Raw genomic sequence first — 26115 nt, forward strand, 5'->3', positions numbered from 1 at the left:
GAGGCCATCTTCACCAAACCAGGCCCTGTGCTGCTTGCTGTGGCCATGTACAACACACCAGGCCCTGTGCTGGTTCCTGAGGCCATCTTCAACAATCCAGGGCCTGTGCTGTTGGATAAATGCCAAACTGAGCCTTTGGGTTAGGGTATTATGCAAACATGCAGGTATGGTTATAGGATTGTCTTCGTAACTTCAGGTACTTGCCACCTAATCACTTGAATCCATAAATTGAGACATTGTGCTGGGGCCAGCAGCTTACGGCCATACCACCCTGAGCACGCCCGACCTCGTCTGATCTCGCAAGCTAAGCAGGGCTGGGCTTGGTTAGTACTTGGATGGGAGACTGCCTGGGAATACCTGGTGCTTTAAGCCTTTCATTTTCATGTCATTGAACCGCTTTTGATCCAGAGAAGGGGTGTATTAAAAGACCAAAAGCAGCTCCCCATTAATGAGGGCACATTAACGACATTGCTTTTGGCTGTTTTCCAATGTCTTGTGCTGCTAGCTGATGCAACCTACACCACACAAGGGCCTGAGTGACCGGCTGGGGCCACTTACACCACATCAGGGCCTGTGGCTGCTGGCTGAGGCCACTTACACCACACCAGGGCCTGTGGCTGCTGGCTGAGGCCACCTACACCACACCAGGGCCTGTGGCTTCTGGCTGAGGCGACTTACACCACACCAGGGCCTGTGGCTGCTGGCTGAGGCCACTTACACCACACCAGGGCCTGTGGCTCTTGCTCAGGCCACTCACATCACACCAGGCCCTGCGCTTCTGGCTGAGGCCATCTTCACCAAACCAGGCCCTGTGGCTCTTGCTCAGGCCACTTACACCACACCAGGGCCTGTGGCTGCTGGCTGAGGCCACCTACACCACACCAGGGCATTAGTTGCTATTGAGGCCAATTACACCACACCAGGGTCTGTGGCTCTTGCTCAGGCCACTTACACCACACCAGGGCCTGTGGCACTGGCTGAGGCCACTTACACCACACCAGGGCCTGTGGCTGCTGGCTGAGGCCACTTACACCACACCAGAGCTTGTGGCTGCTGGCTGAAGCCACTTACACCACACCAGGGCCTTAGTTGCTATTGAGGCCAATTACACCACACCAGGGTCTGTGGCTCTTGCTCAGGCCACTTACACCACACCAGGGCCTGTGGCACTGGCTGAGGCGACTTACACCACACCAGGGCCTGTGGCTGCTGGCTGAGGCCACTTACACCACACCAGGGCCTGTGGCTGCTGGCTGAGGCCACCTACACCCCACCAGGGCCTGTGGCTGCTGGCTGAGGCGACTTACACCACACCAGGGCCCTTTTGCTGCTGGCTGAGGCCACTTACACCACACCAGTGCCTGTGGCTTCTGGCTGAGGCGACTTACACCACACCAGGCCCTGCGCTTCTGGCCGAGGCCATCTTCACCAAACCTGGCCCTCTGCTGCTAGCTGTGGCCATGTACAACACACCAGGCCCTGTGCTGGTTCCTGAGGCCACTTGCACCACACCAGTGCCTGTGGCTTCTGGCTGAGGCGACTTACACCACACCAGGGCCTGTGGCTGCTGGCTGAGGCCACTTACACCACACCAGGGCCTGTGGCTCTTGCTCAGGCCACTCACATCACACCAGGCCCTGCGCTTCTGGCCGAGGCCATCTTCACCAAACCAGGCCCTGTGGCTCTTGCTCAGGCCACTTACACCACACCAGGGCCTTATTTGCTATTGAGGCCACTTACACCACACCAGGGCCTGTGGCTCTGGCTTAGGTCACTTACACCACACCAGGGCCTGTGGCTGCTGGCTGATGCAACCTACACCACACAAGGGCCTGAGTGACCGGCTGGGGCAACTTACACCACATCAGGGCCTGTGGCTCTGGCTGAGGCCACTTACACCACACCAGGGCCTGTGGCTGCTGGCTGAGGCCACTTACACCACACCAGGGCCTGTGGCTGCTGGCTGAGGCCACCTACACCACACCAGGGCATTAGTTGCTATTGAGGCCAATTACACCACACCAGGGTCTGTGGCTCTTGCTCAGGCCACTTACACCACACCAGGGCCTGTGGCACTGGCTGAGGCCACTTACACCACACCAGGGCCTGTGGCTGCTGGCTGAGGCCACTTACACCACACCAGGGCCTGTGGCTGCTGGCTGAGGCCACTTACACCACACCAGGGCCTGTGGCTCTTGCTCAGGCCACTTACACCACACCAGGGCCTGTGGCACTGGCTGAGGCCACTTAGACCACACCAGGGCCTGTGGCTGCTGGCTGAGGCCACTTACAACACACCAGGGCCTGTGGCTGCTGGCTGAGGCCACTTACACCAAACCAGGGCCTGTGGCTGCTTGCTGAGGCCATCTTCACCAAACCAGGCCCTGTGCTGCTTGCTGTGGCCATGTAAAACACACCAGGTCCTGTGCTGGTTCTTGAGGCCATCTTCAACAATCCAGGGCCTGTGCTGTTGGATAAATGCCAAACTGAGCCTTTGGGTTAGGGTATTATGCAAACATGCAGGTATGGTTATAGGATTGTCTTCGTAACTTCAGGTACTTGCCACCTAATCACTTGAATCCATAAATTGAGACATTGTGCTGGGGCCAGCAGCTTACGGCCATACCACCCTGAGCACGCCCGACCTCGTCTGATCTCGGAAGCTAAGCAGGGCTGGGCTTGGTTAGTACTTGGATGGGAGACTACCTGGGAATACCTGGTGCTGTAAGCCTTTCGTTTTCATGTCATTGAACCGCTTTTGATCCAGAGAAGGGGTGTATTAAAAGACCAAAAGCAGCTCCCCATTAATGAGGGCACATTAACGACATTGCTTTTGGCTGTTTTCCAATGTCTTGTGCTGCTAGCTGATGCCACCTACACCACACCAGGGCCTGAGTGACCGGCTGGGGCCACTTACACCACATCAGGGCCTGTGGCTTCTGGCTGAGGCGACTTACACCACACCAGGGCCTGTGGCTGCTGGCTGAGGCCACTTACACCACACCAGTGCCTGTGGCTTCTGGCTGAGGCGACTTGCACCACACCAGGGCCTGTGGCTGCTGGCTGAGGCCACTTACACCACACCAGGGCCTGTGGCTCTTGCTAAGGCCACTCACATCACACCAGGCCCTGCGCTTCTGGCTGAGGCCATCTTCACCAAACCAGGCCCTGTGGCTCTTGCTCAGGCCACTTACACCACACCAGGGCCTTATTTGCTATTGAGGCCACTTACACCACACCAGGGCCTGTGGCTCTGGCTTAGGCCACTTACACCACACCAGGGCCTGTGGCACTTGCTCAGGCCACTTACACCACACCAGGGCCTGTGGCTCTTGCTCAGGCCACTTACACCACACCAGGGCCTGTGGCACTGGCTGAGGCCACTTAGACCACACCAGGGCCTGTGGCTGCTGGCTGAGGCCACTTACAACACACCAGGGCCTGTGGCTGCTGGCTGAGGCCACTTACACCAAACCAGGGCCTGTGGCTCTTGCTCAGGCCACTTACACCACACCAGGGCCTGTGGCTGCTGGCTGAGGCCACTTACAACACACCAGGGCCTGTGGCTGCTGGCTGAGGCCACTTACACCAAACCAGGGCCTGTGGCTCTTGCTCAGGCCACTTACACCACACCAGGGCCTGTGGCTGCTGGCTGAGGCCACCTACACCACACCAGGGCCTGTGGCTTCTGGCTGAGGCCACCTACACCACACCAGGGCCTGTGGCTGCTGGCTGAGGCCACTTACAACACACCAGGGCCTGTGGCTCTTGCTCAGGCCACTTACACCACACCAGGGCCTGTGGCTCTTGCTCAGGCCACTTACACCACATCAGGGCCTGTGGCTCTGGCTGAGGCCACTTACACCACACCAGGGCCTGTGGCTGCTGGCTGAGGCCACTTACACCACACAAGGGCCTGTGGCTGCTGGCTGAGGCCACCTACACCGCACCAGGGCCTGTGGCTGCTGGCTGAGGCCACTTACAACACACCAGGGCCTGTGGCTCTTGCTCAGGCCACTCATATCACACCAGGCCCTGTGCTTCTGGCCGAGGCCATCTTCACCAAACCAGGCCCTGTGCTGCTTGCTGTGGCCATGTACAACACACCAGGCCCTGTGCTGGTTCCTGAGGCCATCTTCAACAATCCAGGGCCTGTGCTGTTGGATAAATGCCAAACTGAGCCTTTGGGTTAGGGTATTATGCAAACATGCAGGTATGGTTATAGGATTGTCTTCGTAACTTGAGGTACTTGCCACCTAATCACTTGAATCCATAAATTGAGACATTGTGCTGGGGCCAGCAGCTTACGGCCATACCACCCTGAGCACGCCCGACCTCGTCTGATCTCGGAAGCTAAGCAGGGCTGGGCTTGGTTAGTACTTGGATGGGAGACTGCCTGGGAATACCTGGTGCTGTAAGCCTTTCATTTTCATGTCATTGAACCGCTTTTGATCCAGAGAAGGGGTGTATTAAAAGACCAAAAGCAGCTGCCCATTAATGAGGGCACATTAACGACATTGCTTTTGGCTCTTTTCCAATGTCTTGTGCTGCTAGCTGATGCAACCTACACCACACAAGGGCCTGAGTGACCGGCTGGGGCCACTTACACCACATCAGGGCCTGTGGCTCTGGCTGAGGCCACTTACACCACACCAGGGCCTGTGGCTGCTGGCTGAGGCCACCTACACCACACCAGGGCATTAGTTGCTATTGAGGCCAATTACACCACACCAGGGTCTGTGGCTCTTGCTCAGGCCACTTACACCACACCAGGGCCTGTGGCACTGGCTGAGGCCACTTACACCACACCAGGGCCTGTGGCTGCTGGCTGAGGCCACTTACACCACACAAGGGCCTGTGGCTGCTGGCTGAGGCCACCTACACCACACCAGGGCCTGTGGCTGCTGGCTGAGACCACTTACACCACACCAGGGCCTGTGGCTCTTGCTCAGGCCACTTACACCACACCAGGGCCTGTGGCTCTTGCTCAGGCCACTTACACCACACCAGGGCCTGTGGCTCTTGCTCAGGCCACTTACACCACACCAGGGCCTGTGGCTCTTGCTCAGGCCACTCATATCACGCCAGGCCCTGTGCTTCTGGCCGAGGCCATCTTCACCAAACCAGGCCCTGTGCTGCTTGCTGTGGCCATGTACAACACACCAGGCCCTGTGCTGGTTCCAGAGGCCATCTTCAACAATCCAGGGCCTGTGCTGTTGGATAAATGCCAAACTGAGCCTTTGGGTTAGGGTATTATGCAAACATGCAGGTATGGTCATAGGATTGTCTTCGTAACTTCAGGTACTTGCCACCTAATCACTTGAATCCATAAATTGAGACATTGTGCTGGGGCCAGCAGCTTACGGCCATACCACCCTGAGCACGCCCGACCTCGTCTGATCTCGGAAGCTAAGCAGGGCTGGGCTTGGTTAGTACTTGGATGGGAGACTGCCTGGGAATACCTGGTGCTGTAAGCCTTTCATTTTCATGTCATTGAACCGCTTTTGATCCAGAGAAGTGGTGTATTAAAAGACCAAAAGCATCTGCCCATTAATGAGGGCACATTAACGACATTGCTTTTGGCTCTTTTCCAATGTCTTGTGCTGCTAGCTGATGCAACCTACACCACACAAGGGCCTGAGTGACCGGCTGGGACCACTTACACCACATCAGGGCCTGTGGCTCTGGCTGAGGCCACTTACACCACACCAGGGCCTGTGGCTGCTGGCTGAGGCCACTTACACCACACCAGGGCCTGTGGCTGCTGGCTGAGGCCACCTACACCACACCAGGGCATTAGTTGCTATTGAGGCCAATTACACCACACCAGGGTCTGTGGCTCTTGCTCAGGCCACTTACACCACACCAGGGCCTGTGGCACTGGCTGAGGCCACTTACACCACACCAGGGCCTGTGGCTGCTGGCTGAGGCCACTTACACCACACCAGGGCCTGTGGCTGCTGGCTGAGGCCACTTACACCACACCAGGGCCTGTGGCTGCTGGCTGAGGCCACCTACACCACACCAGGGCCTGTGGCTGTTGACTGAGGCGACTTACACCACACCAGGGCCCTTTTGCTGCTGGCTGAGGCCACTTACACCACACCAGTGCCTGTGGCTTCTGGCTGAGGCGACTTACACCACACCAGGGCCTGTGGCTGCTGGCTGAGGCCACTTACACCACACCAGGGCCTGTGGCTCTTGCTCAGGCCACTCACATCACACCAGGCCCTGCGCTTCTGGCCGAGGCCATCTTCACCAAACCAGGCCCTGTGCTGCTTGCTGTGGCCATCTTCAACAATCCAGGGCCTGTGCTGTTGGATAAATGCCAAACTGAGCCTTTGGGTTAGGGTATTATGCAAACATGCAGGTATGGTTATAGGATTGTCTTCGTAACTTCAGGTACTTGCCACCTAATCACTTGAATCCATAAATTGAGACATTGTGCTGGGGCCAGCAGCTTACGGCCATACCACCCTGAGCACGCCCGACCTCGTCTGATCTCGGAAGCTAAGCAGGGCTGGGCCTGGTTAGTACTCGGATGGGAGACTGCCTTGGAATACCTGGTGCTGTAAGCCTTTCATTTTCATGTCATTGAACCGCTTTTGATCCAGAGAAGGGGTGTATTAAAAGACCAAAAGCAGCTGCCCATTAATGAGGGCACATTAACGACATTGCTTTTGGCTCTTTTCCAATGTCTTGTGCTGCTAGCTGATGCCACCTACACCACACCAGGGCCTGAGTGACCGGCTGGGGCCACTTACACCACATCAGGGCCTGTGGCTCTGGCTGAGGCCACTTACACCACACCAGGGCCTGTGGCTGCTGGCTGAGGCCACCTACACCACACCAGGGCCTTAGTTGCTATTGAGGCCAATTACACCACACCAGGGTCTGTGGCTCTTGCTCAGGCCACTTACACCACACCAGGGCCTGTGGCACTGGCTGAGGCCACTTACACCACACCAGGGCCTGTGGCTGCTGGCTGAGGCCACTTACACCACACAAGGGCCTGTGGCTGCTGGCTGAGGCCACTTACAACACACCAGGGCCTGTGGCTCTTGCTCAGGCCACTCATATCACACCAGGCCCTGTGCTTCTGGCCGAGGCCATCTTCACCAAACCAGGCCCTGTGCTGCTTGCTGTGGCCATGTACAACACACCAGGCCCTGTGCTGGTTCCTGAGGCCATCTTCAACAATCCAGGGCCTGTGCTGTTGGATAAATGCCAAACTGAGCCTTTGGGTTAGGGTATTATGCAAACATGCAGGTATGGTTATAGGATTGTCTTCGTAACTTCAGGTACTTGCCACCTCATCACTTGAATCCATAAATTGAGACATTGTGCTGGGGCCAGCAGCTTACGGCCATACCACCCTGAGCACGCCCGACCTCGTCTGATCTCGGAAGCTAAGCAGGGCTGGGCTTGGTTAGTACTTGGATGGGAGACTGCCTGGGAATACCTGGTGCTGTAAGCCTTTCATTTTCATGTCATTGAACCGCTTTTGATCCAGAGAAGGGGTGTATTAAAAGACCAAAAGCATCTGCCCATTAATGAGGGCACATTAACGACATTGCTTTTGGCTCTTTTCCAATGTCTTGTGCTGCTAGCTGATGCAACCTACACCACACAAGGGCCTGAGTGACCGGCTGGGGCCACTTACACCACATCAGGGCCTGTGGCTCTGGCTGAGGCCACTTACACCACACCAGGGCCTGTGGCTGCTGGCTGAGGCCACTTACACCACACCAGGGCCTGTGGCTGCTGGCTGAGGCCACCTACACCACACCAGGGCATTAGTTGCTATTGAGGCCAATTACACCACACCAGGGTCTGTGGCTCTTGCTCAGGCCACTTACACCACACCAGGGCCTGTGGCACTGGCTGAGGCCACTTACACCACACCAGGGCCTGTGGCTGCTGGCTGAGGCCACTTACACCACACCAGGGCCTGTGGCTGCTGGCTGAGGCCACTTACACCACACCAGGGCCTGTGGCTCTTGCTCAGGCCACTTACACCACACCAGGGCCTGTGGCACTGGCTGAGGCCACTTAGACCACACCAGGGCCTGTGGCTGCTGGCTGAGGCCACTTACAACACACCAGGGCCTGTGGCTGCTGGCTGAGGCCACTTACACCAAACCAGGGCCTGTGGCTGCTTGCTGAGGCCATCTTCACCAAACCAGGCCCTGTGCTGCTTGCTGTGGCCATGTAAAACACACCAGGTCCTGTGCTGGTTCTTGAGGCCATCTTCAACAATCCAGGGCCTGTGCTGTTGGATAAATGCCAAACTGAGCCTTTGGGTTAGGGTATTATGCAAACATGCAGGTATGGTTATAGGATTGTCTTCGTAACTTCAGGTACTTGCCACCTAATCACTTGAATCCATAAATTGAGACATTGTGCTGGGGCCAGCAGCTTACGGCCATACCACCCTGAGCACGCCCGACCTCGTCTGATCTCGGAAGCTAAGCAGGGCTGGGCTTGGTTAGTACTTGGATGGGAGACTGCCTGGGAATACCTGGTGCTGTAAGTCTTTCATTTTCATGTCATTGAACCGCTTTTGATCCAGAGAAGGGGTGTATTAAAAGACCAAAAGCAGCTACCCATTAATGAGGGCACATTAACGACATTGCTTTTGGCTCTTTTCCAATGTCTTGTGCTGCTAGCTGATGCCACCTACACCACACCAGGGCCTGAGTGACCGGCTGGGGCCACTTACACCACATCAGGGCCTGTGGCTGCTGGCTGAGGCGACCTACACCACACCAGGGCCTTAGTTGCTATTGAGGCCAATTACACCACACCAGGGTCTGTGGCTCTTGCTCAGGCCACTTACACCACACCAGGGCCTGTGGCACTGGCTGAGGCCACTTACACCACACCAGGGCCTGTGGCTGCTGGCTGAGGCCACCTACACCACACCAGGGCCTGTGGCTGCTGGCTGAGACCACTTACACCACACCAGGGCCTGTGGCTCTTGCTCAGGCCACTTACACCACACCAGGGCCTGTGGCTCTTGCTCAGGCCACTTACACCACACCAGGGCCTGTGGCTCTTGCTCAGGCCACTTACACCACACCAGGGCCTGTGGCTCTTGCTCAGGCCACTCATATCACGCCAGGCCCTGTGCTTCTGGCCGAGGCCATCTTCACCAAACCAGGCCCTGTGCTGCTTGCTGTGGCCATGTACAACACACCAGGCCCTGTGCTGGTTCCAGAGGCCATCTTCAACAATCCAGGGCCTGTGCTGTTGGATAAATGCCAAACTGAGCCTTTGGGTTAGGGTATTATGCAAACATGCAGGTATGGTTATAGGATTGTCTTCGTAACTTCAGGTACTTGCCACCTAATCACTTGAATCCATAAATTGAGACATTGTGCTGGGGCCAGCAGCTTACGGCCATACCACCCTGAGCACGCCCGACCTCGTCTGATCTCGGAAGCTAAGCAGGGCTGGGCTTGGTTAGTACTTGGATGGGAGACTGCCTGGGAATACCTGGTGCTGTAAGCCTTTCATTTTCATGTCATTGAACCGCTTTTGATCCAGAGAAGGGGTGTATTAAAAGACCAAAAGCATCTGCCCATTAATGAGGGCACATTAACGACATTGCTTTTGGCTCTTTTCCAATGTCTTGTGCTGCTAGCTGATGCAACCTACACCACACAAGGGCCTGAGTGACCGGCTGGGGCCACTTACACCACATCAGGGCCTGTGGCTCTGGCTGAGGCCACTTACACCACACCAGGGCCTGTGGCTGCTGGCTGAGGCCAGTTACACCACACCAGAGCCTGTGGCTGCTGGCTGAAGCCACTTACACCACACCAGGGCCTTAGTTGCTATTGAGGCCACTTACACCACACCAGGGCCTGTGGCTGCTGGCTGAGGCCACCTACACCACACCAGGGCCTGTGGCTGCTGGCTGAGGCGACTTACACCACACCAGGGCCCTTTTGCTGCTGGCTGAGGCCACTTACACCACACCAGTGCCTGTGGCTTCTGGCTGAGGCGACTTACACCACACCAGGGCCTGTGGCACTTGCTCAGGCCACTTACACCACACCAGGGCCTGTGGCTCTTGCTCAGGCCACTTACACCACACCAGGGCCTGTGGCACTGGCTGAGGCCACTTAGACCACACCAGGGCCTGTGGCTGCTGGCTGAGGCCACTTACAACACACCAGGGCCTGTGGCTGCTGGCTGAGGCCACTTACACCAAACCAGGGCCTGTGGCTCTTGCTCAGGCCACTTACACCACACCAGGGCCTGTGGCTGCTGGCTGAGGCCACTTACAACACACCAGGGCCTGTGGCTGCTGGCTGAGGCCACTTACACCAAACCAGGGCCTGTGGCTCTTGCTCAGGCCACTTACACCACACCAGGGCCTGTGGCTCTGGCTGAGGCCACTTACACCACACCAGGGCCTGTGGCTGCTGGCTGAGGCCAGTTACACCACACCAGGGCCTTAGTTGCTATTGAGGCCACTTACACCACACCAGGGCCTGTGGCTGCTGGCTGAGGCCACCTACACCACACCAGGGCCTGTGGCTGCTGGCTGAGGCGACTTACACCACACCAGGGCCCTTTTGCTGCTGGCTGAGGCCACTTACACCACACCAGTGCCTGTGGCTTCTGGCTGAGGCGACTTACACCACACCAGGGCCTGTGGCTGCTGGCTGAGGCCACTTACACCACACCAGGGCCTGTGGCTCTTGCTCAGGCCACTCACATCACACCAGGCCCTGCGCTTCTGGCTGAGGCCATCTTCACCAAACCAGGCCCTGTGGCTCTTGCTCAGGCCACTTACACCACACCAGGGCCTGTGGCTGCTGGCTGAGGCCACCTACACCACACCAGGGCATTAGTTGCTATTGAGGCCAATTACACCACACCAGGGTCTGTGGCTCTTGCTCAGGCCACTTACACCACACCAGGGCCTGTGGCACTGGCTGAGGCCACTTACACCACACCAGGGCCTGTGGCTGCTGGCTGAGGCCACTTACACCACACCAGGGCCTGTGGCTGCTGGCTGAGGCCACTTACACCACACCAGGGCCTGTGGCTGCTGGCTGAGGCCACCTACACCACACCAGGGCCTGTGGCTGCTGACTGAGGCGACTTACACCACACCAGGGCCCTTTTGCTGCTGGCTGAGGCCACCTACACCCCACCAGGGCCTGTGGCTGCTGGCTGAGGCGACTTACACCACACCAGGGCCTGTGGCTCTTGCTCAGGCCACTCATATCACACCAGGCCCTGTGCTTCTGGCTGAGGCCACTTACACCACACCAGGGCCTGTGGCTGCTGGCTGAGGCCAGTTACACCACACCAGAGCTTGTGGCTGCTGGCTGAAGCCACTTACACCACACCAGGGCCTTAGTTGCTATTGAGGCCAATTACACCACACCAGGGTCTGTGGCTCTTGCTCAGGCCACTTACACCACACCAGGGCCTGTGGCACTGGCTGAGGCGACTTACACCACACCAGGGCCTGTGGCTGCTGGCTGAGGCCACTTACACCACACCAGGGCCTGTGGCTGCTGGCTGAGGCCACCTACACCCCACCAGGGCCTGTGGCTGCTGGCTGAGGCGACTTACACCACACCAGGGCCCTTTTGCTGCTGGCTGAGGCCACTTACACCACACCAGTGCCTGTGGCTTCTGGCTGAGGCGACTTACACCACACCAGGCCCTGCGCTTCTGGCCGAGGCCATCTTCACCAAACCTGGCCCTCTGCTGCTAGCTGTGGCCATGTACAACACACCAGGCCCTGTGCTGGTTCCTGAGGCCACTTACACCACACCAGTGCCTGTGGCTTCTGGCTGAGGCGACTTACACCACACCAGGGCCTGTGGCTGCTGGCTGAGGCCACTTACACCACACCAGGGCCTGTGGCTCTTGCTCAGGCCACTCACATCACACCAGGCCCTGCGCTTCTGGCCGAGGCCATCTTCACCAAACCAGGCCCTGTGGCTCTTGCTCAGGCCACTTACACCACACCAGGGCCTTATTTGCTATTGAGGCCACTTACACCACACCAGGGCCTGAGTGACCGGCTGGGGCCACTTACACCACATCAGGGCCTGTGGCTCTGGCTGAGGCCACTTACACCACACCAGGGCCTGTGGCTGCTGGCTGAGGCCACCTACACCACACCAGGGCCTTAGTTGCTATTGAGGCCAATTACACCACACCAGGGCCTGTGGCTCTTGCTCAGGCCACTTACACCACACCAGGGCCTGTGGCACTGGCTGAGGCCACTTACACCACACCAGGGCCTGTGGCTGCTGGCTGAGGCCACTTACACCACACAAGGGCCTGTGGCTGCTGGCTGAGGCCAGTTACACCACACCAGGGCCTTAGTTGCTATTGAGGCCACTTACACCACACCAGGGCCTGTGGCTCTTGCTCAGGCCACTCACATCACACCAGGCCCTGCGCTTCTGGCCGAGGCCATCTTCACCAAACCTGGCCCTCTGCTGCTAGCTGTGGCCATGTACAACACACCAGGCCCTGTGCTGGTTCCTGAGGCCACTTACACCACACCAGTGCCTGTGGCTTCTGGCTGAGGCCACTTACACCACACCAGGGCCTGTGGCTCTTGCTCAGGCCACTCACATCACACCAGGCCCTGCGCTTCTGGCCGAGGCCATCTTCACCAAACCAGGCCCTGTGCTGCTTGCTGTGGCCATGTACAACACACCAGGCCCTGTGCTGGTTCCTGAGGCCATCTTCAACAATCCAGGGCCTGTGCTGTTGGATAAATGCCAAACTGAGCCTTTGGGTTAGGGTATTATGCAAACATGCAGGTATGGTTATAGGATTGTCTTCGTAACTTCAGGTACTTGCCACCTAATCACTTGAATCCATAAATTGAGACATTGTGCTGGGGCCAGCAGCTTACGGCCATACCACCCTGAGCACGCCTGACCTCGTCTGATCTCGGAATCTAAGCAGGGCTGGGCTTGGTTAGTACTTGGATGGGAGACTGCCTGGGAATACCTGGTGCTGTAAGCCTTTCATTTTCATGTCATTGAACCGCTTTTGATCCAGAGAAGGGGTGTATTAAAAGACCAAAAGCAGCTCCCCATTAATGAGGGCACATTAACGACATTGCTTTTGGCTGTTTTCCAATGTCTTGTGCTGCTAGCTGATGCCACCTACACCACACCAGGGCCTGAGTGACCGGCTGGGGCCACTTACACCACATCAGGGCCTGTGGCTCTGGCTGAGGCCACTTACACCACACCAGGGCCTGTGGCTGCTGGCTGAGGCCAGTTACACCACACCAGGGCCTTAGTTGCTATTGAGGCCAATTACACCACACCAGGGTCTGTGGCTCTTGCTCAGGCCACTCACATCACACCAGGCCCTGCGCTTCTGGCCGAGGCCATCTTCACCAAACCTGGCCCTCTGCTGCTAGCTGTGGCCATGTACAACACACCAGGCCCTGTGCTGGTTCCTGAGGCCATCTTCAACAATCCAGGGCCTGTGCTGTTGGATAAATGCCAAACTAAGCCTTTGGGTTAGGGTATTATGCAAACATGCAGGTATGGTTATAGGATTGTCTTCGTAACTTCAGGTACTTGCCACCTAATCACTTGAATCCATAAATTGAGACATTGTGCTGGGGCCAGCAGCTTACGGCCATACCACCCTGAGCACGCCCGACCTCGTCTGATCTCGGAAGCTAAGCAGGGCTGGGCCTGGTTAGTACTCGGATGGGAGACTGCCTTGGAATACCTGGTGCTGTAAGCCTTTCATTTTCATGTCATTGAACCGCTTTTGATCCAGAGAAGGGGTGTATTAAAAGACCAAAAGCAGCTGCCCATTAATGAGGGCACATTAACGACATTGCTTTTGGCTCTTTTCCAATGTCTTGTGCTGCTAGCTGATGCCACCTACACCACACCAGGGCCTGAGTGACCGGCTGGGGCCACTTACACCACATCAGGGCCTGTGGCTCTGGCTGAGGCCACTTACACCACACCAGGGCCTGTGGCTGCTGGCTGAGGCCACCTACACCACACCAGGGCCTTAGTTGCTATTGAGGCCAATTACACCACACCAGGGTCTGTGGCTCTTGCTCAGGCCACTTACACCACACCAGGGCCTGTGGCACTGGCTGAGGCCACTTACACCACACCAGGGCCTGTGGCTGCTGGCTGAGGCCACTTACACCACACAAGGGCCTGTGGCTGCTGGCTGAGGCCACCTACACCACACCAGGGCCTGTGGCTGCTGGCTGAGGCCACTTACAACACACCAGGGCCTGTGGCTCTTGCTCAGGCCACTCATATCACACCAGGCCCTGTGCTTCTGGCCGAGGCCATCTTCACCAAACCAGGCCCTGTGCTGCTTGCTGTGGCCATGTACAACACACCAGGCCCTGTGCTGGTTCCTGAGGCCATCTTCAACAATCCAGGGCCTGTGCTGTTGGATAAATGCCAAACTGAGCCTTTGGGTTAGGGTATTATGCAAACATGCAGGTATGGTTATAGGATTGTCTTCGTAACTTCAGGTACTTGCCACCTCATCACTTGAATCCATAAATTGAGACATTGTGCTGGGGCCAGCAGCTTACGGCCATACCACCCTGAGCACGCCCGACCTCGTCTGATCTCGGAAGCTAAGCAGGGCTGGGCTTGGTTAGTACTTGGATGGGAGACTGCCTGGGAATACCTGGTGCTGTAAGCCTTTCATTTTCATGTCATTGAACCGCTTTTGATCCAGAGAAGGGGTGTATTAAAAGACCAAAAGCATCTGCCCATTAATGAGGGCACATTAACGACATTGCTTTTGGCTCTTTTCCAATGTCTTGTGCTGCTAGCTGATGCAACCTACACCACACAAGGGCCTGAGTGACCGGCTGGGGCCACTTACACCACATCAGGGCCTGTGGCTCTGGCTGAGGCCACTTACACCACACCAGGGCCTGTGGCTGCTGGCTGAGGCCACTTACACCACACCAGGGCCTGTGGCTGCTGGCTGAGGCCACCTACACCACACCAGGGCATTAGTTGCTATTGAGGCCAATTACACCACACCAGGGTCTGTGGCTCTTGCTCAGGCCACTTACACCACACCAGGGCCTGTGGCACTGGCTGAGGCCACTTACACCACACCAGGGCCTGTGGCTGCTGGCTGAGGCCACTTACACCACACCAGGGCCTGTGGCTGCTGGCTGAGGCCACTTACACCACACCAGGGCCTGTGGCTCTTGCTCAGGCCACTTACACCACACCAGGGCCTGTGGCACTGGCTGAGGCCACTTAGACCACACCAGGGCCTGTGGCTGCTGGCTGAGGCCACTTACAACACACCAGGGCCTGTGGCTGCTGGCTGAGGCCACTTACACCAAACCAGGGCCTGTGGCTGCTTGCTGAGGCCATCTTCACCAAACCAGGCCCTGTGCTGCTTGCTGTGGCCATGTAAAACACACCAGGTCCTGTGCTGGTTCTTGAGGCCATCTTCAACAATCCAGGGCCTGTGCTGTTGGATAAATGCCAAACTGAGCCTTTGGGTTAGGGTATTATGCAAACATGCAGGTATGGTTATAGGATTGTCTTCGTAACTTCAGGTACTTGCCACCTAATCACTTGAATCCATAAATTGAGACATTGTGCTGGGGCCAGCAGCTTACGGCCATACCACCCTGAGCACGCCCGACCTCGTCTGATCTCGGAAGCTAAGCAGGGCTGGGCTTGGTTAGTACTTGGATGGGAGACTGCCTGGGAATACCTGGTGCTGTAAGTCTTTCATTTTCATGTCATTGAACCGCTTTTGATCCAGAGAAGGGGTGTATTAAAAGACCAAAAGCAGCTACCCATTAATGAGGGCACATTAACGACATTGCTTTTGGCTCTTTTCCAATGTCTTGTGCTGCTAGCTGATGCCACCTACACCACACCAGGGCCTGAGTGACCGGCTGGGGCCACTTACACCACATCAGGGCCTGTGGCTGCTGGCTGAGGCCACCTACACCACACCAGGGCCTTAGTTGCTATTGAGGCCAATTACACCACACCAGGGTCTGTGGCTCTTGCTCAGGCCACTTACACCACACCAGGGCCTGTGGCACTGGCTGAGGCCACTTACACCACACCAGGGCCTGTGGCTGCTGGCTGAGGCCACCTACACCACACCAGGGCCTGTGGCTGCTGGCTGAGACCACTTACACCACACCAGGGCCTGTGGCTCTTGCTCAGGCCACTTACACCACACCAGGGCCTGTGGCTCTTGCTCAGGCCACTTACACCACACCAGGGCCTGTGGCTCTTGCTCAGGCCACTTACACCACACCAGGGCCTGTGGCTCTTGCTCAGGCCACTTACACCACACCAGGGCCTGTGGCTCTTGCTCAGGCCACTCATATCACGCCAGGCCCTGTGCTTCTGGCCGAGGCCATCTTCACCAAACCAGGCCCTGTGCTGCTTGCTGTGGCCATGTACAACACACCAGGCCCTGTGCTGGTTCCAGAGGCCATCTTCAACAATCCAGGGCCTGTGCTGTTGGATAAATGCCAAACTGAGCCTTTGGGTTAGGGTATTATGCAAACATGCAGGTATGGTTATAGGATTGTCTTCGTAACTTCAGGTACTTGCCACCTAATCACTTGAATCCATAAATTGAGACATTGTGCTGGGGCCAGCAGCTTACGGCCATACCACCCTGAGCACGCCCGACCTCGTCTGATCTCGGAAGCTAAGCAGGGCTGGGCTTGGTTAGTACTTGGATGGGAGACTGCCTGGGAATACCTGGTGCTGTAAGCCTTTCATTTTCATGTCATTGAACCGCTTTTGATCCAGAGAAGGGGTGTATTAAAAGACCAAAAGCATCTGCCCATTAATGAGGGCACATTAACGACATTGCTTTTGGCTCTTTTCCAATGTCTTGTGCTGCTAGCTGATGCAACCTACACCACACAAGGGCCTGAGTGACCGGCTGGGGCCACTTACACCACATCAGGGCCTGTGGCTCTGGCTGAGGCCACTTACACCACACCAGGGCCTGTGGCTGCTGGCTGAGGCCAGTTACACCACACCAGAGCCTGTGGCTGCTGGCTGAAGCCACTTACACCACACCAGGGCCTTAGTTGCTATTGAGGCCACTTACACCACACCAGGGCCTGTGGCTGCTGGCTGAGGCCACCTACACCACACCAGGGCCTGTGGCTGCTGGCTGAGGCGACTTACACCACACCAGGGCCCTTTTGCTGCTGGCTGAGGCCACTTACACCACACCAGTGCCTGTGGCTTCTGGCTGAGGCGACTTACACCACACCAGGGCCTGTGGCACTTGCTCAGGCCACTTACACCACACCAGGGCCTGTGGCTCTTGCTCAGGCCACTTACACCACACCAGGGCCTGTGGCACTGGCTGAGGCCACTTAGACCACACCAGGGCCTGTGGCTGCTGGCTGAGGCCACTTACAACACACCAGGGCCTGTGGCTGCTGGCTGAGGCCACTTACACCAAACCAGGGCCTGTGGCTCTTGCTCAGGCCACTTACACCACACCAGGGCCTGTGGCTGCTGGCTGAGGCCACTTACAACACACCAGGGCCTGTGGCTGCTGGCTGAGGCCACTTACACCAAACCAGGGCCTGTGGCTCTTGCTCAGGCCACTTACACCACACCAGGGCCTGTGGCTGCTGGCTGAGGCCACCTACACCACACCAGGGCCTGTGGCTGCTGGCTGAGGCCACTTACACCACACCAGGGCCTGTGGCTCTTGCTCAGGCCACTCACATCACACCAGGCCCTGTGCTTCTGGCCGAGGCCATCTTCACCAAACCAGGCCCTGTGCTGCTTGCTGTGGCCATGTACAACACACCAGGCCCTGTGCTGGTTCCTGAGGCCATCTTCAACAATCCAGGGCCTGTGCTGTTGGATAAATGCCAAACTGAGCCTTTGGGTTAGGGTATTATGCAAACATGCAGGTATGGTTATAGGATTGTCTTCGTAACTTCAGGTACTTGCCACCTAATCACTTGAATCCATAAATTGAGACATTGTGCTGGGGCCAGCAGCTTACGGCCATACCACCCTGAGCACGCCCGACCTCGTCTGATCTCGGAAGCTAAGCAGGGCTGGGCTTGGTTAGTACTTGGATGGGAGACTGCCTGGGAATACCTGGTGCTGTAAGCCTTTCATTTTCATGTCATTGAACCGCTTTTGATCCAGAGAAGGGGTGTATTAAAAGACCAAAAGCAGCTGCCCATTAATGAGGGCACATTAACGACACTGCTTTTGGCTCTTTTCCAATGTCTTGTGCTGCTAGCTGATGCCACCTACACCACACCAGGGCCTGAGTGACCGGCTGGGGCCACTTACACCACATCAGGGCCTGTGGCTCTGGCTGAGGCCACTTACACCACACCAGGGCCTGTGGCTGCTGGCTGAGGCCACCTACACCACACCAGGGCCTTAGTTGCTATTGAGGCCAATTACACCACACCAGGGTCTGTGGCTCTTGCTCAGGCCACTTACACCACACCAGGGCCTGTGGCACTGGCTGAGGCCACTTACACCACACCAGGGCCTGTGGCTGCTGGCTGAGGCCACCTACACCACACCAGGGCCTGTGGCTGCTGGCTGAGGCCACTTACACCACACAAGGGCCTGTGGCTGCTGGCTGAGGCCACCTACACCACACCAGGGCCTGTGGCTGCTGGCTGAGGCCACTTACACCACACCAGGGCCTGTGGCTCTTGCTCAGGCCACTCACATCACACCAGGCCCTGCGCTTCTGGCCGAGGCCATCTTCACCAAACCAGGCCCTGTGGCTCTTGCTCAGGCCACTTACACCACACCAGGGCCTTATTTGCTATTGAGGCCAATTACACCACACCAGGGTCTGTGGCTCTTGCTCAGGCCACTTACACCACACCAGGGCCTGTGGCACTGGCTGAGGCCACTTACACCACACCAGGGCCTGTGGCTGCTGGCTGAGGCCACTTACACCACACAAGGGCCTGTGGCTGCTGGCTGAGGCCACCTACACCACACCAGGGCCTGTGGCTGCTGGCTGAGACCACCTACACCACACCAGGGCCTGTGGCTCTTGCTCAGGCCACTTACACCACACCAGGGCCTGTGGCTCTTGCTCAGGCCACTTACACCACACCAGGGCCTGTGGCTCTTGCTCAGGCCACTTACACCACACCAGGGCCTGTGGCTCTTGCTCAGGCCACTCATATCACGCCAGGCCCTGTGCTTCTGGCCGAGGCCATCTTCACCAAACCAGGCCCTGTGCTGCTTGCTGTGGCCATGTACAACACACCAGGCCCTGTGCTGGTTCCTGAGGCCATCTTCAACAATCCAGGGCCTGTGCTGTTGGATAAATGCCAAACTGAGCCTTTGGGTTAGGGTATTATGCAAACATGCAGGTATGGTTATAGGATTGTCTTCGTAACTTCAGGTACTTGCCACCTAATCACTTGAATCCATAAATTGAGACATTGTGCTGGGGCCAGCATCTTACGGCCATACCACCCTGAGCACGCCCGACCTCGTCTGATCTCGTAAGCTAAGCAGGGCTGGGCTTGGTTAGTACTTGGATGGGAGACTGCCTGGGAATACCTGGTGCTGTAAGCCTTTCCTTTTCATGTCATTGAACCGCTTTTGCTCCAGAGAAGGGGTGTATTAAAAGACCAAAAGCATCTGCCCATTAATGAGGGCACATTAACAACACTGCTTTTGGCTCTTTTCCAATGTCTTGTGCTGCTAGCTGATGCCACCTACACCACACCAGGGCCTGAGTGACCGGCTGGGGCCACTTACACCACATCAGGGCCTGTGGCTCTGGCTGAGGCCACTTACACCACACCAGGGCCTGTGGCTGCTGGCTGAGGCCAGTTACACCACACCAGAGCCTGTGGCTGCTGGCTGAAGCCACTTACACCACACCAGGGCCTTAGTTGCTATTGAGGCCACTTACACCACACCAGGGCCTGTGGCTGCTGGCTGAGGCCACCTACACCACACCAGGGCCTGTGGCTGCTGGCTGAGGCGACTTACACCACACCAGGGCCCTTTTGCTGCTGGCTGAGGCCACTTACACCACACCAGTGCCTGTGGCTTCTGGCTGAGGCGACTTACACCACACCAGGGCCTGTGGCTGCTGGCTGAGGCCACTTACACCACACCAGGGCCTGTGGCTCTTGCTCAGGCCACTCACATCACACCAGGCCCTGCGCTTCTGGCTGAGGCCATCTTCACCAAACCAGGCCCTGTGGCTCTTGCTCAGGCCACTTACACCACACCAGGGCCTGTGGCTGCTGGCTGAGGCCACCTACACCACACCAGGGCATTAGTTGCTATTGAGGCCAATTACACCACACCAGGGTCTGTGGCTCTTGCTCAGGCCACTTACACCACACCAGGGCCTGTGGCACTGGCTGAGGCCACTTACACCACACCAGGGCCTGTGGCTGCTGGCTGAGGCCACTTACACCACACCAGGGCCTGTGGCTGCTGGCTGAGGCCACTTACACCACACCAGGGCCTGTGGCTGCTGGCTGAGGCCACCTACACCACACCAGGGCCTGTGGCTGCTGACTGAGGCGACTTACACCACACCAGGGCCCTTTTGCTGCTGGCTGAGGCCACCTACACCCCACCAGGGCCTGTGGCTGCTGGCTGAGGCGACTTACACCACACCAGGGCCTGTGGCTCTTGCTCAGGCCACTCATATCACACCAGGCCCTGTGCTTCTGGCTGAGGCCACTTACACCACACCAGGGCCTGTGGCTGCTGGCTGAGGCCAGTTACACCACACCAGAGCTTGTGGCTGCTGGCTGAAGCCACTTACACCACACCAGGGCCTTAGTTGCTATTGAGGCCAATTACACCACACCAGGGTCTGTGGCTCTTGCTCAGGCCACTTACACCACACCAGGGCCTGTGGCACTGGCTGAGGCGACTTACACCACACCAGGGCCTGTGGCTGCTGGCTGAGGCCACTTACACCACACCAGGGCCTGTGGCTGCTGGCTGAGGCCACCTACACCCCACCAGGGCCTGTGGCTGCTGGCTGAGGCGACTTACACCACACCAGGGCCCTTTTGCTGCTGGCTGAGGCCACTTACACCACACCAGTGCCTGTGGCTTCTGGCTGAGGCGACTTACACCACACCAGGCCCTGCGCTTCTGGCCGAGGCCATCTTCACCAAACCTGGCCCTCTGCTGCTAGCTGTGGCCATGTACAACACACCAGGCCCTGTGCTGGTTCCTGAGGCCACTTACACCACACCAGTGCCTGTGGCTTCTGGCTGAGGCGACTTACACCACACCAGGGCCTGTGGCTGCTGGCTGAGGCCACTTACACCACACCAGGGCCTGTGGCTCTTGCTCAGGCCACTCACATCACACCAGGCCCTGCGCTTCTGGCCGAGGCCATCTTCACCAAACCAGGCCCTGTGGCTCTTGCTCAGGCCACTTACACCACACCAGGGCCTTATTTGCTATTGAGGCCACTTACACCACACCAGGGCCTGTGGCTCTGGCTTAGGCCACTTACACCACACCAGGGCCTGTGGCTGCTGGCTGAGGCCACTTACACCACACCAGGGCCTGTGGCTCTTGCTCAGGCCACTTACACCACACCAGGGCCTGTGGCACTGGCTGAGGCCACTTAGACCACACCAGGGCCTGTGGCTGCTGGCTGAGGCCACTTACAACACACCAGGGCCTGTGGCTGCTGGCTGAGGCCACTTACACCAAACCAGGGCCTGTGGCTGCTTGCTGAGGCCACTCACATCACACCAGGCCCTGCGCTTCTGGCCGAGGCCATCTTCACCAAACCAGGCCCTGTGCTGCTTGCTGTGGCCATGTACAACACACCAGGCCCTGTGCTGGTTCCTGAGGCCATCTTCAACAATCCAGGGCCTGTGCTGTTGGATAAATGCCAAACTGAGCCTTTGGGTTAGGGTATTATGCAAACATGCAGGTATGGTTATAGGATTGTCTTCGTAACTTCAGGTACTTGCCACCTAATCACTTGAATCCATAAATTGAGACATTGTGCTGGGGCCAGCAGCTTACGGCCATACCACCCTGAGCACGCCCGACCTCGTCTGATCTCGGAAGCTAAGCAGGGCTGGGCTTGGTTAGTACTTGGATGGGAGACTGCCTGGGAATACCTGGTGCTGTAAGCCTTTCATTTTCATGTCATTGAACCGCTTTTGATCCAGAGAAGGGGTGTATTAAAAGACCAAAAGCAGCTGCCCATTAATGAGGGCACATTAACGACACTGCTTTTGGCTCTTTTCCAATGTCTTGTGCTGCTAGCTGATGCCACCTACACCACACCAGGGCCTGAGTGACCGGCTGGGGCCACTTACACCACATCAGGGCCTGTGGCTCTGGCTGAGGCCACTTACACCACACCAGGGCCTGTGGCTGCTGGCTGAGGCCACCTACACCACACCAGGGCCTTAGTTGCTATTGAGGCCAATTACACCACACCAGGGCCTGTGGCTCTTGCTCAGGCCACTTACACCACACCAGGGCCTGTGGCACTGGCTGAGGCCACTTACACCACACCAGGGCCTGTGGCTGCTGGCTGAGGCCACTTACACCACACAAGGGCCTGTGGCTGCTGGCTGAGGCCAGTTACACCACACCAGGGCCTTAGTTGCTATTGAGGCCACTTACACCACACCAGGGCCTGTGGCTCTTGCTCAGGCCACTCACATCACACCAGGCCCTGCGCTTCTGGCCGAGGCCATCTTCACCAAACCTGGCCCTCTGCTGCTAGCTGTGGCCATGTACAACACACCAGGCCCTGTGCTGGTTCCTGAGGCCACTTACACCACACCAGTGCCTGTGGCTTCTGGCTGAGGCCACTTACACCACACCAGGGCCTGTGGCTCTTGCTCAGGCCACTCACATCACACCAGGCCCTGCGCTTCTGGCCGAGGCCATCTTCACCAAACCAGGCCCTGTGCTGCTTGCTGTGGCCATGTACAACACACCAGGCCCTGTGCTGGTTCCTGAGGCCATCTTCAACAATCCAGGGCCTGTGCTGTTGGATAAATGCCAAACTGAGCCTTTGGGTTAGGGTATTATGCAAACATGCAGGTATGGTTATAGGATTGTCTTCGTAACTTCAGGTACTTGCCACCTAATCACTTGAATCCATAAATTGAGACATTGTGCTGGGGCCAGCAGCTTACGGCCATACCACCCTGAGCACGCCTGACCTCGTCTGATCTCGGAATCTAAGCAGGGCTGGGCTTGGTTAGTACTTGGATGGGAGACTGCCTGGGAATACCTGGTGCTGTAAGCCTTTCATTTTCATGTCATTGAACCGCTTTTGATCCAGAGAAGGGGTGTATTAAAAGACCAAAAGCAGCTCCCCATTAATGAGGGCACATTAACGACATTGCTTTTGGCTGTTTTCCAATGTCTTGTGCTGCTAGCTGATGCCACCTACACCACACCAGGGCCTGAGTGACCGGCTGGGGCCACTTACACCACATCAGGGCCTGTGGCTCTGGCTGAGGCCACTTACACCACACCAGGGCCTGTGGCTGCTGGCTGAGGCCAGTTACACCACACCAGGGCCTTAGTTGCTATTGAGGCCAATTACACCACACCAGGGTCTGTGGCTCTTGCTCAGGCCACTCACATCACACCAGGCCCTGCGCTTCTGGCCGAGGCCATCTTCACCAAACCTGGCCCTCTGCTGCTAGCTGTGGCCATGTACAACACACCAGGCCCTGTGCTGGTTCCTGAGGCCATCTTCAACAATCCAGGGCCTGTGCTGTTGGATAAATGCCAAACTAAGCCTTTGGGTTAGGGTATTATGCAAACATGCAGGTATGGTTATAGGATTGTCTTCGTAACTTCAGGTACTTGCCACCTAATCACTTGAATCCATAAATTGAGACATTGTGCTGGGGCCAGCAGCTTACGGCCATACCACCCTGAGCACGCCCGACCTCGTCTGATCTCGGAAGCTAAGCAGGGCTGGGCCTGGTTAGTACTCGGATGGGAGACTGCCTTGGAATACCTGGTGCTGTAAGCCTTTCATTTTCATGTCATTGAACCGCTTTTGATCCAGAGAAGGGGTGTATTAAAAGACCAAAAGCAGCTGCCCATTAATGAGGGCACATTAACGACATTGCTTTTGGCTCTTTTCCAATGTCTTGTGCTGCTAGCTGATGCCACCTACACCACACCAGGGCCTGAGTGACCGGCTGGGGCCACTTACACCACATCAGGGCCTGTGGCTCTGGCTGAGGCCACTTACACCACACCAGGGCCTGTGGCTGCTGGCTGAGGCCACCTACACCACACCAGGGCCTTAGTTGCTATTGAGGCCAATTACACCACACCAGGGCCTGTGGCTCTTGCTCAGGCCACTTACACCACACCAGGGCCTGTGGCACTGGCTGAGGCCACTTACACCACACCAGGGCCTGTGGCTGCTGGCTGAGGCCACTTACACCACACAAGGGCCTGTGGCTGCTGGCTGAGGCCACCTACACCACACCAGGGCCTGTGGCTGCTGGCTGAGGCCACTTACAACACACCAGGGCCTGTGGCTCTTGCTCAGGCCACTCATATCACACCAGGCCCTGTGCTTCTGGCCGAGGCCATCTTCACCAAACCAGGCCCTGTGCTGCTTGCTGTGGCCATGTACAACACACCAGGCCCTGTGCTGGTTCCTGAGGCCATCTTCAACAATCCAGGGCCTGTGCTGTTGGATAAATGCCAAACTGAGCCTTTGGGTTAGGGTATTATGCAAACATGCAGGTATGGTTATAGGATTGTCTTCGTAACTTCAGGTACTTGCCACCTCATCACTTGAATCCATAAATTGAGACATTGTGCTGGGGCCAGCAGCTTACGGCCATACCACCCTGAGCACGCCCGACCTCGTCTGATCTCGGAAGCTAAGCAGGGCTGGGCTTGGTTAGTACTTGGATGGGAGACTGCCTGGGAATACCTGGTGCTGTAAGCCTTTCATTTTCATGTCATTGAACCGCTTTTGATCCAGAGAAGGGGTGTATTAAAAGACCAAAAGCATCTGCCCATTAATGAGGGCACATTAACGACATTGCTTTTGGCTCTTTTCCAATGTCTTGTGCTGCTAGCTGATGCAACCTACACCACACAAGGGCCTGAGTGACCGGCTGGGGCCACTTACACCACATCAGGGCCTGTGGCTCTGGCTGAGGCCACTTACACCACACCAGGGCCTGTGGCTGCTGGCTGAGGCCACTTACACCACACCAGGGCCTGTGGCTGCTGGCTGAGGCCACCTACACCACACCAGGGCATTAGTTGCTATTGAGGCCAATTACACCACACCAGGGTCTGTGGCTCTTGCTCAGGCCACTTACACCACACCAGGGCCTGTGGCACTGGCTGAGGCCACTTACACCACACCAGGGCCTGTGGCTGCTGGCTGAGGCCACTTACACCACACCAGGGCCTGTGGCTGCTGGCTGAGGCCACTTACACCACACCAGGGCCTGTGGCTCTTGCTCAGGCCACTTACACCACACCAGGGCCTGTGGCACTGGCTGAGGCCACTTAGACCACACCAGGGCCTGTGGCTGCTGGCTGAGGCCACTTACAACACACCAGGGCCTGTGGCTGCTGGCTGAGGCCACTTACACCAAACCAGGGCCTGTGGCTGCTTGCTGAGGCCATCTTCACCAAACCAGGCCCTGTGCTGCTTGCTGTGGCCATGTAAAACACACCAGGTCCTGTGCTGGTTCTTGAGGCCATCTTCAACAATCCAGGGCCTGTGCTGTTGGATAAATGCCAAACTGAGCCTTTGGGTTAGGGTATTATGCAAACATGCAGGTATGGTTATAGGATTGTCTTCGTAACTTCAGGTACTTGCCACCTAATCACTTGAATCCATAAATTGAGACATTGTGCTGGGGCCAGCAGCTTACGGCCATACCACCCTGAGCACGCCCGACCTCGTCTGATCTCGGAAGCTAAGCAGGGCTGGGCTTGGTTAGTACTTGGATGGGAGACTGCCTGGGAATACCTGGTGCTGTAAGTCTTTCATTTTCATGTCATTGAACCGCTTTTGATCCAGAGAAGGGGTGTATTAAAAGACCAAAAGCAGCTACCCATTAATGAGGGC

At 57.1% G+C, this 26115-nt stretch overlaps 16 non-coding genes and 4 pseudogenes across 16 annotated transcripts; all 20 read left to right on the forward strand.

The window, feature by feature from the left end:
* Positions 1 to 253: 253 nt before the first annotated feature.
* LOC146637042 (5S ribosomal RNA) lies at positions 254 to 372 on the forward strand (annotated as a pseudogene).
* A 2240-nt stretch (positions 373 to 2612) lies between these two features.
* Positions 2613 to 2731, forward strand: LOC146637043 (5S ribosomal RNA). Its single transcript, XR_014905506.1, has one exon. It is a non-coding gene; the product is annotated as a 5S ribosomal RNA (ribosomal RNA).
* A 1571-nt stretch (positions 2732 to 4302) lies between these two features.
* LOC146637044 (5S ribosomal RNA) lies at positions 4303 to 4421 on the forward strand. The gene has a single exon (XR_014905709.1). It is a non-coding gene; the product is annotated as a 5S ribosomal RNA (ribosomal RNA).
* Positions 4422 to 5358: 937 nt separating this feature from the next.
* On the forward strand, positions 5359 to 5477 carry LOC146637045 (5S ribosomal RNA). Its single transcript, XR_014905710.1, has one exon. It is a non-coding gene; the product is annotated as a 5S ribosomal RNA (ribosomal RNA).
* Positions 5478 to 6459: 982 nt separating this feature from the next.
* Positions 6460 to 6578, forward strand: LOC146637046 (5S ribosomal RNA). The gene has a single exon (XR_014905570.1). It is a non-coding gene; the product is annotated as a 5S ribosomal RNA (ribosomal RNA).
* Positions 6579 to 7358: 780 nt separating this feature from the next.
* LOC146637047 (5S ribosomal RNA) lies at positions 7359 to 7477 on the forward strand. Its single transcript, XR_014905711.1, has one exon. It is a non-coding gene; the product is annotated as a 5S ribosomal RNA (ribosomal RNA).
* A 940-nt stretch (positions 7478 to 8417) lies between these two features.
* Positions 8418 to 8536, forward strand: LOC146637048 (5S ribosomal RNA). Its single transcript, XR_014905549.1, has one exon. It is a non-coding gene; the product is annotated as a 5S ribosomal RNA (ribosomal RNA).
* Positions 8537 to 9394: 858 nt separating this feature from the next.
* Positions 9395 to 9513, forward strand: LOC146637049 (5S ribosomal RNA). The gene has a single exon (XR_014905712.1). It is a non-coding gene; the product is annotated as a 5S ribosomal RNA (ribosomal RNA).
* A 3385-nt stretch (positions 9514 to 12898) lies between these two features.
* Positions 12899 to 13017, forward strand: LOC146637050 (5S ribosomal RNA; annotated as a pseudogene).
* Positions 13018 to 13639: 622 nt separating this feature from the next.
* LOC146637051 (5S ribosomal RNA) lies at positions 13640 to 13758 on the forward strand. The gene has a single exon (XR_014905571.1). It is a non-coding gene; the product is annotated as a 5S ribosomal RNA (ribosomal RNA).
* An 820-nt stretch (positions 13759 to 14578) lies between these two features.
* Positions 14579 to 14697, forward strand: LOC146637052 (5S ribosomal RNA). The gene has a single exon (XR_014905713.1). It is a non-coding gene; the product is annotated as a 5S ribosomal RNA (ribosomal RNA).
* A 940-nt stretch (positions 14698 to 15637) lies between these two features.
* Positions 15638 to 15756, forward strand: LOC146637053 (5S ribosomal RNA). Its single transcript, XR_014905550.1, has one exon. It is a non-coding gene; the product is annotated as a 5S ribosomal RNA (ribosomal RNA).
* Positions 15757 to 16653: 897 nt separating this feature from the next.
* Positions 16654 to 16772, forward strand: LOC146637054 (5S ribosomal RNA). The gene has a single exon (XR_014905714.1). It is a non-coding gene; the product is annotated as a 5S ribosomal RNA (ribosomal RNA).
* A 1258-nt stretch (positions 16773 to 18030) lies between these two features.
* LOC146637055 (5S ribosomal RNA) lies at positions 18031 to 18149 on the forward strand. Its single transcript, XR_014905716.1, has one exon. It is a non-coding gene; the product is annotated as a 5S ribosomal RNA (ribosomal RNA).
* A 1330-nt stretch (positions 18150 to 19479) lies between these two features.
* Positions 19480 to 19598, forward strand: LOC146637056 (5S ribosomal RNA; annotated as a pseudogene).
* A 2442-nt stretch (positions 19599 to 22040) lies between these two features.
* On the forward strand, positions 22041 to 22159 carry LOC146637057 (5S ribosomal RNA). The gene has a single exon (XR_014905717.1). It is a non-coding gene; the product is annotated as a 5S ribosomal RNA (ribosomal RNA).
* A 1014-nt stretch (positions 22160 to 23173) lies between these two features.
* LOC146637058 (5S ribosomal RNA) lies at positions 23174 to 23292 on the forward strand (annotated as a pseudogene).
* Positions 23293 to 23914: 622 nt separating this feature from the next.
* Positions 23915 to 24033, forward strand: LOC146637059 (5S ribosomal RNA). The gene has a single exon (XR_014905572.1). It is a non-coding gene; the product is annotated as a 5S ribosomal RNA (ribosomal RNA).
* An 820-nt stretch (positions 24034 to 24853) lies between these two features.
* On the forward strand, positions 24854 to 24972 carry LOC146637060 (5S ribosomal RNA). Its single transcript, XR_014905718.1, has one exon. It is a non-coding gene; the product is annotated as a 5S ribosomal RNA (ribosomal RNA).
* A 940-nt stretch (positions 24973 to 25912) lies between these two features.
* Positions 25913 to 26031, forward strand: LOC146637061 (5S ribosomal RNA). Its single transcript, XR_014905552.1, has one exon. It is a non-coding gene; the product is annotated as a 5S ribosomal RNA (ribosomal RNA).
* Positions 26032 to 26115: the final 84 nt, after the last annotated feature.

Source organism: Diplotaxodon limnothrissa, linkage group LG3 (assembly GCF_057381915.1).
Source record: "Diplotaxodon limnothrissa isolate DT_005_m linkage group LG3, D_limnothrissa_male_GT1.1, whole genome shotgun sequence".
Classification (NCBI taxonomy): domain Eukaryota; kingdom Metazoa; phylum Chordata; class Actinopteri; order Cichliformes; family Cichlidae; genus Diplotaxodon; species Diplotaxodon limnothrissa.